Source organism: Pygoscelis adeliae, unplaced genomic scaffold, assembly GCF_000699105.1.
Source record: "Pygoscelis adeliae isolate BGI_AS28 unplaced genomic scaffold, ASM69910v1 Scaffold430, whole genome shotgun sequence".
In the NCBI taxonomy this organism is placed as follows: domain Eukaryota; kingdom Metazoa; phylum Chordata; class Aves; order Sphenisciformes; family Spheniscidae; genus Pygoscelis; species Pygoscelis adeliae.
The window spans coordinates 66,399-79,334 of NW_008824003.1; positions in this window are offsets into that span (position 1 = coordinate 66,399).

Sequence of the window (12,936 nt, forward strand, 5' to 3'; positions counted from 1 at the left end):
GGTTCCCATGGTAGGAGGGAAAATGTGTGAAACAGATGGATGGTTCCTTATAGCCAGGAAATGCTGATTCTGTTTCGTGGTCTGAGCTTGGCAAAGGATTGTGGTGTGAGGAGCAGATGGAGGCATATCCCCTCTTTTTCACCTGCGGCCTACCACACAACCAGAAGCTACTGCTACCTGTAGTACCTCAGCAAACAAAGGCAAGTCTGGATGCTGCTGCCTCCTTAATGCAGACAAGTGGTGTTTGGCAAACTGTTTAGCAGGGCCTGTTGCAACAGGACAAGGGGGAATGGCTTTAAACTAAAGGGGGGTAGATTTAGACTAGATATAAGGAAGAAATTTTCTACGCTGAGGGTGGTGAAACACTGGCACAGGTTGCCCAAAGAGGTGGTGGATGCCCCATCCCTGGAAACATTCAAGGTCAGGTTGGACGGGGCTCTGAGCAACCTGATCTAGTTGAAGATGTCCCTGTCCACAGCAGGGGGGTTGGACTAGATGACCTTTAGAGGTCCCTTCCAACCCAAGCTGTTCTATGATCCTATGACACCTGATATGCAAAAAGTGTTGGGCTAAAGAGAGTCCAATGGGCTTTCCTCAGTTGGTTGGGGCTGGTTGCTGCTGTTAACCTGTTGTTTACAAGGGCTCTGTATCTTTGCCTGCCCAGTTTGGATAAGACCCATCTTTCAAGTACTTATGCCTGATTTTTGGCAGTGCAGTTAGAGCTATTTGTGATGATTATTCAGCGATTTCTAGAGCAGAAGGTAGTTAATCACCTTTTTCAGTAAATATTTCTTTAAGAGGCTTGGGCTGTAAAGTGAGACCTGCTTGACATGTTCTGGTTAAGCCTCTGCGTTGCTAAAGTTGATTGATGAGTCCTCAAAGAAGAGCACAGGTCCCTGCCCCTCCTTTACAAGCACTTCCTATGTGATTGATAGTTGAGTCAGTGTTATGTTAAAGAGTCACTGTAGCTACCAACCTTAGCTCAGAGCATTCATCAATCACTGGCCAGGAGCATTTTGCTATCTATCTATGAGTGTATGAATGTGAAATACTCTTGCTTCATGCCCCACACAGGATCCCTAGTCAATTCTGAGTGCAGCCAAAGTCAGCCAGTAACTCTTAACCTCAGAAATTGATTTATGGTTGCTTCACAGAGAGCCATAGCTGGGTTAGGGAAGTGTTGGACAAGGTCCTAATGAGAAAGCACCTCAAAAGCAGTGTCGAGAAGACACATACAGTATCAGCGGTTAAGGTGGGTGACTGAAGCCACCAACAGTTTTCTCCAGTCACTGGTGGCTGAGAAAGAACTTGAAACAAACAAACAAAATACTTAAAGATGGTAAGGATAAGCCCACATATCTTTCACCCTCCTGTCTTGCTCTGAGGGATGATCCCACAGCTGCCAAACATAAGATAATATTATGCTATGCCAAAGCCATGATGGGCCAGGTGGTCCCTCAAGGATAAGGAAAGGCAAAAAAGGCAAACTCTGATACTCTGTTCCACACCTGCCCTGCTGAGATCGAGGGTCAAAGGCAACACATTTTCTATGAAATGACCACTGGGGTATGGGCTTTTTTGCAGGGCAGATAAATGGCAGCCAGTCTGAATCACTTGGCTGTCCTGTTGCTGCTCATTGGCAAACATTTTGGTTTGACAGCAGCAGGCCCTGATGAGATGCCGAAAGACATTCATAAATGCCTCTTTTGCTGAGTAAATATTTTTGTTGGACATTGTGATGCAGCAATATGACAGGTCCCATCTGTGATACCAGCTTTGCCTGTACATGGGTAAGTACGAGTTTAATCCAAGTAATCCAAACCTTTGACACGGACTCAATCATTTCAAATTCATGCAATGAGTGAAAACAAGAAAACCTACGTGTCAGACCAACCTACCCAGAGCTTTCTGGAACTCCCCAGGTTCCAGCCCTGAAAAGTTAATTTCCTTTTGCCCCTTAAATCTCTCTTCCATGTTGGGACATGACTGCATGCATATTCCCTCTGTTTTACCCTTTTATTTCTCTGTTCCTTTGCCACATATCTCAGATATTCCCTAATTTATTACCAGGAAACTAACAGGTGCTTGACAGATGGCAATTTGCCTGCTATTAATTGCTGGGAAACTGCTCACTCAGAGATCTTATCCCTTCATTTTCTACTCCTTATACTAATTAGCATTCCTGATTGGTGATAAGGAAGAAGAATAATTAGATATAGATGGAGCATTTTGACTGATGCAATTTACACAGCAAATACCTGTACAGCAACAATCGCAACTGCACAGGAGCTGGCATGAAGCTTTGCACAGAGGTTGGTGCCTGATATTCAGAGAGAAGGAGAGCTGGTGAATTACCATATGTCTTTCCAGAGCTACCTGGGACATCCGTGAAAGCCAGAAGGTATCACTTTAGAAGGTATTAATTAGCATTGCCCAAGTCCGTTCTCCAACATCCAACGCCTTTGGGAGAGGGAAGCCTCCAAAGCCCTTTAAGCAAATTAAGCAGGCCCGTTATTGGAGGCAAGTAACGAGCTGTTAGCTGCAGCCAATCACTCCCCAGGGGAGCACCACACGTGCTCACCTCCTGACACCTTCCTCCGAGAGGGGCAATCCCTGACATCTCTGCAGATGCTGGTTTTGCACTGGGTCTGTGCAGACTCTGCAGGTGCTGGCCCCTGAAACCCGCATGCTCTGGGCTGTGCTCACAGTCCCTGCCTGTCAAGCCTGGACTCTGCAGGGTGGGTGGCGTTTCGACTCGCAGCAACCAATTTCACAAGCCCTGGTGCATCTGCTCTACCAACACAAGTCAGGGGAGATCCCGACCACGCAGGACAACAGAAATGAACAACAGATGAGGCTGTTCAGGAAAAGGAATGTTTCTCAACAAGAGCCTTCAGAAATATTTATTTTATGAGCAAAGATTAATATCCCTTAATTTGTTATGGAAAAAAAAAAAAAGAATTATTATTGCATTGGGTAACTGTTTCAGACTTGTCTGCTGTGATAAATGTATAATGAATAAAAATCTGGAATTAGGCTGGGCCAGACAAGAAAATTTTCCTGAATGCTGACCACTGGGATTTTAATGAAAATGGAAGTAGCATGTATTTTGCTGGGGTTTGCATGTTTTCAAAGGGAATGCAACACGCTTTTAAGGTAACAACAATGCAAAAGTGGAACTCCCTCCTGGTCTGCAGGCTCAGAGATCTGTGGCAAGGCTGCCTCAGGTTTGTTAATACTCATTCACACTTTCAAATGAGCGTCCTTTTTGTATGTTCACACCCCTTTCATTTTGGCTTTCTGTGACTCTTTCACTGAGCAGTATTGCTGACAGAAGCATCGACCCCAATGGTAAATTCAAAGCCAGTTGTGTGGAGTTTCAGCAAAACACCAGGTTCCTGTCCACATCCAGAAATATTCTCCCGAGAAAGCCAATTCTGGGAGCCTGCTTCAGCTTATTTTGAAATAGAAATATGTCATGTGATTCTACATATTCCCATCAAAGCAGTTCACATGGTACAGGCTAGATATTAAATATGTTTACAAATAAATTACAAATCAAAAAAGAAAAGAGGTGTTTAAATGAAACACATGACCATTTGAAAGCTAATGAAAGGATAGAATTCTTCTAGCTACCACTCTCCAGAGAAATATTCACCTGATGATGGTAAGAACCCATCACCTTCTTTCTTTAGCTCTTTTTTTCCTCCTCGCCTTCGTAGCTTTGTATGTGATGTCAGGAGCCTGTCCCACTGCAGCTTCTCAATGGACAAGAAAATAGCTGCACTTTGAAGTCTGTAGTCACACTCTTTGCCAAAACAAGCAAGCAGTATGTTCACAAGCTGTTATAATCAGCTACAGCAAGCAACCAATTTTTCTTGCAGCAATTGGAGCTAACAGAGGATGAGGATTTAACCTCTTTTGTTCTTCCTTGTTTCTTTTTAGTGTTCTTTTTTTCCCCCTCTTTCTTTTTTTTTAAATTAAACTACATTACACACACTGCAAAAACCCAGATTGTTCCTTCTTTATGCAAAATTGATCTAGATATAAGGATGACAATTTAATAAAAAATTCCTCTACTTCTTGAGACTATGTGCTACAGAAATCTCTGTTTGGGTCTGTGGCCTATACAGAAATCCTTATGAGATGAGAACTTTTATGCTTGATAAATCCTAACCTTGGGTGGTATTTCACATGGTAGCCTCTGGAGGACTCATTCCCTCTCAAAGGTGATGACAGAAGTCATATGGCTTCTGCTGCAAAACAAAACAAGGCAAAACAAAACAAAACTGTTTCAAGTAGATAAAATAGTCCATCAGCCAATGAAGTTCTACAGTTGTGTCTGATCCCATGCTGTGGAAGAGCAGAAAGTCTGGCCTTTGTTATCTTTATGGATTTAACACTAAAAGCAGGTGGAAGAGAAATTCACAGTGAAGCAGAGAGATATGGAGATATGCAGTTCCTTTCAGGTGAAATAAATGCATTTGCTTAATTTATTGGAACATCTCCGTTTCCTCCCAGAATTTTCTACCTTCTTCTCACATATACTTAGCATTCATTCTTGCTTCTCCTGCTGAGATATGTTTACATTGGAGAGGAACCATTACCAGAGATCCTGAGAGATTCATTCCCCCTGTGGCTCAGGGTCCTGCTGCGTTTGAAGCTTCCCATCTCAGTGCTCTTCCATTGCTTCTCTTGGGCTCCTTGACCCCAGCCTTCATAATGGGCTTGGTCTGTGCACTCTCCAAAGCTAACAGTAGTACACAGGAATCCTCCAGCCAACTGCTTGTGCTTGGTTCTTCCAAATTTCTTCTTGTCTGCATGAAAAAGGAGGCCACAGAAAGAAAAAAGCTTTTAGGCTGTCGTCCAGAAGGTTTCTGCTGCTCAGGACCTGCCTGCCAGTGCCAGGATGCATGTTGCTTGCTTGCTCTCCCAACAGCACCAACTGGTCCTCAAGGAAAGTCCGTTTGTTCCCTTCCTCCTTATTCTTTATTGAATTCACTTGTTCTTCAGACAAGAAACAGCTATCAATCTCTTCATGCTCTGTGTGCAATAGTATGATGACTTGATTTTATTCCAGACCTCAAGCTGCAGCAAAATCTAAACACTAACAGGGCCCAAGACCTTACAGAGTGAAAATTTATATACAACCCTACATTTACTATCTCAGACACACAGTGCTTTGGGGTTGGTTTCTTCTCTGACCAGGTTCAGTCTTTAACTAAAACAGAGTTTTCAAAGCATCTGGCTCCTGGCCTAATGCTAGTCCAGGGGAAATGAGATGATCGCAGCGGTAATAATTTGTACGTTGGGCTCTAAGTCAGATGTGGTTGTTCTATTCTCATTTTATCTGTCCATATGGACTTTCAAAAGAGGAAAAAGCAGTGTGGTAACAATTTGCTTGAAAAGGCCACTGGTTTCTTAATCAGAAAGTTTAAGGGGTTTGTTTGATTTTCATTCAAATGTAAAAAAAAAAATAAAAATTGCCAGCCAGTGTAATATTAATCATCTCTGACTGGATGTTGCATTGCTGGGGTAGCCAGGCACATGCTTGAGTTGTCAGGTTCAGTTTTCTTTCAATTCCCTTTGATTGTATCAGTCGGGACAAGTTTGCATTGCGGCTGTGCTGGCAGTGGCAGGCTTTTCAGGGAAGTCCTCCTCTCTGCCTGACTCAAGGATTATGAAATGGAAATACCTTTGACAGATGAACAGTCACTCCCCCCTCCCTGGCACAGCCCTCTCCCGTCCTGCCCCCGGTGCCGAGCCCAGCGCAGCGTGCCCGTGCTGGGGAGGACAGGCCGTGCTGTGGGACAGGGCTGGGACACCGCACGGCCAGCAGTGCAATGAACTGCAGATTTATTCCCCCCTCACAACTTCGGCAGGGGGGGAGTTCAGCTGCGTTTAAAGGAAAAGAAGGACTTTGGTCCTGTGTGATCATGATCTGTCAGATTCAATTCTTTATAGCGATGATGTGATTAAAGTGCAGTGTAATTCACCTGTGTTGACTTTTGCAGGCATCTTAGTTGCTCCACTTGAATCTCTGAAAGACCTTGAAAAAGAAACCACAAGTAACTCTGGTTACAGCCTAACATATGACTGTCAAGACACAGTAATTCACTCCTTTGTACCAGTCTTTCGATTTTCAGCCATGAAAATACATAAAATTGACAGAAATTACCAAAACTTCTCTTAATTTCCTTGATCAAGAAATTTACTACGACAATATTATTATTTATTTTCTTCCCAAAAAATTTACTTTGGCATTTTTTGCATGCCTTGGGTGTTTACTTTCCATATATACTCAGGCAGATCAGCTTCACAGTTACAAGCAGGCATGGAAGTTTTTGTAAGGTCACACCTAAGTCTGCATGAAGTTTAATAATACTTCAAAAAAGATCCTGATGACATACTGGTTTTCACCTCAACTAGTCTCTTTTTCATGGATAATGTTGGTTTCTAGGCATACTACACTCTCAGTCTTAGAAATTCTATTTCATATCCAGAAGGCATTTCATAATTTTGTAATTATATTTCTAGAGGGACTGTTGTGACTGTTCAAATTTGCAACTTTTTTTGAAATTGGGATCATCCTAAAAATAAAAATCAGGAAGTAATTTTTTTTAGTATGTTCTATTTCCTGCTATTTTTTCTCACAACCGTGGATCTTCTATGGAATAGAAATTGCTGCTTCACAAAGATCTCCGCTAACTACTATCATTACTCACTAAAATTTTGCTGACATAAAAATATAAAGCACATTCAGACTACATGAAAATAATACTGAAAAAGATTAGTCATGATTTTGCCCCATATTGTGGTTTCATTGATACCTGCACAAGTTGCTGGTCACTGGAAAAATCTGACCCTTACAATTTGAGAGGTGCTTTCCTCAACCAGGCCAGTTAGGTTTGCATCTTACAGAGAGAGACAATGCCATCAAGCATGACTGGCTGACCACAGCAGAGGGAAAAAACCTGCATTTTATCCTGCCAGAAAAAAAAGAGAAGTACTGGAAATGTTTTACGAGTCTTTACAACAAGCAATGCGTAAGTAGAAAAACTATGTTCTCCTTCGGGATTTTGCAAAGGTAGAAAGACAAGGTCAAAATCCCCTAGTGCATTTATGCTCACTTCTGCTGGTGGTGCTTTGCGAGCCTTGGACATCTGAAACTGCAAACAGAAGCAGGGGTCTGAGCTGGCAGAGGCTGGCCCTGCCAGCTGGCTCTCAGGATCCGGCACTGGCAGAACAGCTGCACCAGGGTCCTCCTGGGGAGAATTTCTTTTCCTTGGTTTAGAGAAGCTGGAGGTGCAAGCCCAAAGCTCAGCCCTGCAAAGGAAGACATGAAATAACTTTGGGAATCCTTCTTCTTAGCTTCATGAGTCTGGCTCTGACCTAACATGCACCAAGAGCCAGAGAAGCTCATTTGGGCAGGCAATTAATGCAAAAGCTTTTTTTGCTTTCATGCATACAGCAAAATCACATCCATGGTTCTAACGTATTAAAAATAGTAGTAGCTTTATTTTTGCTTTTCAATGGATAACATTATGTTCTGATTTACTCAGTGAAGAACCTATATATTAAGTGCAAATGAACAGAATATGAAGGAGAGTGGATCAAATCCACTCCGAGTGTGACGTTTACTATATTTATATATACATACAAATATGTATGTTTTATACACATACTTCATAAATATGTCCTTCCTCCTCTGTTCTGGCAAAGCTTTTCATATCTTTGTCTCCAAGTCTGTTAAGTTTTGTTCAGATCACAGCAAGTGTGAGATTAAACAGACCTTACACCACAAAGAACCTTGGAACTAAAATATGTGGGATTATTCCTTATAAAAAATACTCATTAGAAATTTCAACCCTTGTTCAAATCACCGATCCGATGCAAGATAAACTCATTTTAGCTAATCTAGCTGTTCTCTGTGCTTTGCTGATTTTTCATCTCTTTCAGTGAAAAAAAACTTCGGAGAAATATATTTTCTTCTATATATCAACTGAGAAAGAAGATGATTGCACCTGTCTCTATGCTCCATGGATGTCTCCTTTTTCAGATTAAATCCTATATTTTAAAGAAATTGAGTACTAGTCCCTTGAATAGTCTGTCTTCCAAAACCTCATCTTCTATTGCATTAGTTGCTAAACCTGACAGAACAATGTAACATATAAGTAGTTAGGTTACTGATGGTAACTTACAGGTAGTAAAAACACTGACTTGAAACCCAGTAACAAAAAGCCTTTTCCACCCCCACCCCCTCATATTCTCTGTCAAAGTCCTATCATGAAAGCAACTGCCAATCTCTTTAATACTGCCCCAGATTCAGTTTAGTATTTGGATGAATACTTTCAACCTAGGACTAGATTTTGGACCTTGCACCTAATTTACTTAATATTTGTCACTGGTGTCGTGTAACTGGTCACGTGGGCACGATTCAAATGGGTATTTCCTCAGTGGATGGGATGACTAGCCATTTTCCTTCCCTTTACAAAGTTAACTGGAAGTCATGAAAGGTATTAACATAGGAGGAACCCTGGGGATTCTTTTAAGGGTGTGAAAAGCAGTTGCACCCTTGCTCTAGCAGCGGGAAATGGAGGACAGGGCAAGGCTGCATGTGGCAGCAAACCAAGTGCTGCCACTTTTTATGAAAATGTGCGAGTGCTTGAAGGTTGTTTGTTTTTTATTTAGTCGTTCATCAGTCATGAAAATCTCAGCTCATTTTGGAGTTAAAGAGGAACTAAAAAAATTTAGTAAACTGCTTTTGACTGGGAACTAAACTCCTCTCCTTTAAACCGAGTAGTCCGGGAGTCTTCCTCACTCAAGAGACACCATTGATTCAGAGTGTTGCTTCAATCCCAAAACACAGGAAACAAAGGTGGGAGGAAGTGTTTTGCTCTTGTACTTCTTATTTCCTAATCTGGCGAGGACTGGGAAGTACAGAGATAGGCGTAGTGACAATGGGTGCTTTAACAGGTCTGCAAAAGCTACTCCCTCCTTTTAGGAGCTTTTCCCTCCCTCCATCTCTTGACTCTCTATGCCACCTGGCAAGCTATTCTCTCTCCCCAAGGGCCCATTAGGCTTTGCAATACCTGAAATGCATCAAACTTGGCCAGCTCGTGGAATTATCTGAAGATATAAATTCTACGTGCTGAAATACATGGAGAAGAGGCTTCCAGTTCGAGGCTAAACAATATAAGATTATGAAAAAAGAAAACACATTCATTGGCAAAGATTAAGTGGCTGTGACATAGGAAAGGAATGAAGCATTGTAGCTGTCCAGTTTTGTACTGTTTACCATAATGATAGTCTCTGGACAGACACTTAGCATTATTGAAAGCTCTGGCATGATTTATCAAGTGACCACAATCTGAACAATGTCTTTTCTTATTGCTGTAATGACATTGAAAATTCATAGCTAATGTCTGTGATTTGTTATCATATGGGTGGATCTGGAAGTTTCTAAGGCTTCTGCTATCTACAATTAATTTTTCCCATCGTGACAATCTAAATCCTCCCAAACACAAACAGTTTTGCACATAATTAATTTCAAGCCCTTAAGTTTACAGGCATGCTGTTGTGCATAAAGCGAAGCACAAATGTAACTGCAGGGCTGGATCCAGGCCATCGATTCTTCGCCTAGAAAATCTCCGACTTGCTGAAGAGGAGCCCGGAGCACGACTGTTTTGGCCAATGCACAAATATTTTGGCTGGGAATGTGGCTGTGACGTCTCCTGAGAGCTGTCCCCAGCCTTCTCCTACTCCCCTTTCCCCTCTGTGCTGCGGGCTGGGGTGAGGACTTCCATGGTGCAATCTGCTGGCGAGGGGTTGGGGGACAGTGGTGGTGGTGTCTGTCTATGCTCTTGCCACAGCACATCTGGAAAGGAAAGCCCAGCTGGGGAGCCCAGCCCTGCGGGAAAGTGGCAGGCATGTGGGAAAGCAGGCAACCAGTGAGGCATGGCAGCAGGACCAAGGGCAAAAGCAGTTATTTTTTAATAACTTATTTTATTTATTTAATCAAGCTCTTCATTTTGCCCAGAAATCTCTGAAACAATCACAACCAAAAAACCCCCCCTGGAAATAAAATTTCCTTGTCTGGGGGCATGCCTTTGATGTTGTTTCTTAAAAGAGAGGGGAAACAATAACAAAAAAAAACCCTTTTGTTAAAACAGTGTTTTCAGTCTGAAAACTAAACTGAAACCATATCTCAGGAGACTGTTTCAGCATGGTTTCTTTTCTAGGCCTGCTAGTTACTACTGCTTGCACTCCAGTTATTTACCTTGTGTCACACATCAGATAATCACAATATTTTGTAAGAACAAGAAACGAGTCTAAGGCCCCACCTAATCCAGACAGGTGATGTCACTGGATGTGGTAATCTCAGGCCGTCATCTACCATCCATCTCATAATTCAATTACCATGCCTATTACTTTGTCAACTACGCTTATGCAACTTGCATCAAAACCTACTTGGAAAACAGAATCTATATGTGATTCACAGCTGGAGTGTAGAAAATGGGGGTGGAAGGGGAGATGGGGAGGGGTGCAGGGGGAGGAAGGAGGCAGAGGATAAATGGGGGAGAGGGAGACAGGGTGGTTGGCTGTGTGTTTGCGTTCCAGGAAAGCTTTAGAGGTTTCTCTGTGTCGGGTAAGTCAGGCAAAGATTTCTGCCAAGGGTGCGCAAGCCAGCTGCTATGATACTGAAAGACAAGTAGTCACACTGTTGTCTCATGTTTAACAATGATAAGAATCTCATTAGAAGAAATTGAAATTAATCCAGTCTTCTCTCTGAGTTGTCATTTCTTAAAAGAGAGGTTCTTTACACATTCAGGGAAGTCTACACTGCACCTGTTTAAATTTAGGTTATGCCTCCCCCCACCCCCGTTTTTTTTTTTAACTAAGGAAAGCAAGGGGTTTATTTGATATACTAACTTTTATAAGAAAGTCCACTTGCTAGAGCACAACTTTGCGGTCAAAATTGAATCCTTCTGTAGTGCAGTTGTAGGACACAAGAGGTCCTAGCCGGAGAAGTAGACTGCAAATAAGAAAGCAGTGTGAATACTTCAACTGGGATTTGTGAGTGAGGTAGAGGGAATACCAGGAGAAATTGTGGGAATCAGATTGATGAACATAATAGTATTAGTTATTTATAAGTACCAAATTATTTGAAGAATAAAGAATAATAATAATAATCTGTGTCAATAAAGTGATTTATATCACCATAGCACTGGGCAGAATGAATAGCACTAGCAATGTATCTCGATGTCTTATGTCTCTAATCGATCTGCTTTCCATCGCTATGAGGGAGACTGGAGAACGAGCGACAGTGACTCCTAAATCTTCGGGTTCGGGCAGGTCCTTCGTGCTCCTCACGAAGTTAATAGAAACTGGGCATCAGTTAACTCTCCTGCTCACAGGGACCAGACCTCTAGTCTTTCTGCACTGCACACCTCTCAGAAATTTGCACAAATGTACTAAGAGACTTACCAGAAAGCAGTGACTTCCTGATGTGCTCAGCATTACAGTCTAGGAGTTGCATATTCCCAGTCCACTATCAAAACTTTAGCTCTGTTGTTTCTTATGGAAATTCTCAAATGAAGAAAATCTGAACCACTACTCAGTAATAAATTAGGTTAGATTTATACATTTTAGAAGATTAATATCCAAAAAACTTTCAGTGCAGCCAAAATTGTAATGATTTCTGTTTTACACTGAGCGATAAAGCTGACTTGAGTCTTCCAGCAAAGGAAGATTTCTTAGCTCTGCCCTTACACTGTACCCTATAGGAAATAATATAAAAACCAAATATGCAGCTTAATTTCCAACAGACATAAAAGGGCTAAGTTTTTTCAAACCATGGAATAATCAGCTGTAAACAGATGATTGCTCCCACCAAAGGCCACCAGTGCCAAGGCAATGATGGGATTAGTCATATCTTCTTCCCGCTTTGTACTGTTTGTTCAGGGAATCCATCCGTTAACTGACTCTTTTGCATGCAGGAGTGGTCCGGACCATTCAGAGATCCAAGGCTGCCTTGGCTCCAGTATGCCTGTGAGTGGGTCAGCTTATCCGGAAACATTTTTAAACTGGTAGGATGGTATGCTCCCTGGAAAGCTTGACTTTATGTGAGATAGCTTGTGAGAGCTGATGGCTTGAAAATACGAGGCCAGCTTAAGGAATCTAGCATCAAGGTATCTTGCTAAGCAAATCTACTGCTCTGAATCAGAAGGACTTTCTTAGCAGATGAAATCTAGTAGATACCTGTTTATGCTGAAATTATTTCACTGTTCCTGAAACCGGCTTCAGTGCCTGACAAAACACTTCCTTACGGTAGACAGGTGTTGTCTTAGCCACAAATATGTATAGGTTCATCTGAGATTACAATCCATCTTTTCAGATGCTTATTCACAGGTTTCAAACCGTTCAAAGCTGGGTTTTCTTCCAGTACGTCTGCAGCTGTACCTCTCCAAAATCATAAAACTTGGTAGAAATAGAAAAGGGAAAAAGGAAGGAGAAATGTGGTAACAGAATCAGGCTTGTATTTACTCAGATCTAACTTCATGCTGACGGGTGTTATTTCTTCACCTTTGGTAAGCTTTTACTGTTCTAAACAGATGAAATTCACAGAATAACCTAGATCCATGTCCAGATTATTAATACACAATGTAAACTGGTATTTATTGCTTTTCTTATAATAAATTCTTACATGAAAATGGAATACTGTCCAAAAAAATTTCAATGGTGTATTGACATTTGGTTTTTTTCCCTAATCTAACAAATGTTATGTGTATTTTTGTAGTATTTCTATACAACTTACCTTTAGACAAAAAAGAGGGGAAAACTACGGAAGAATACTACTGTTAAACAGTGTGCTGCTAAAATAATAATACATTCCACAGATACAATTACCATGCCTGTGCTGTTAAGTCTTGACAT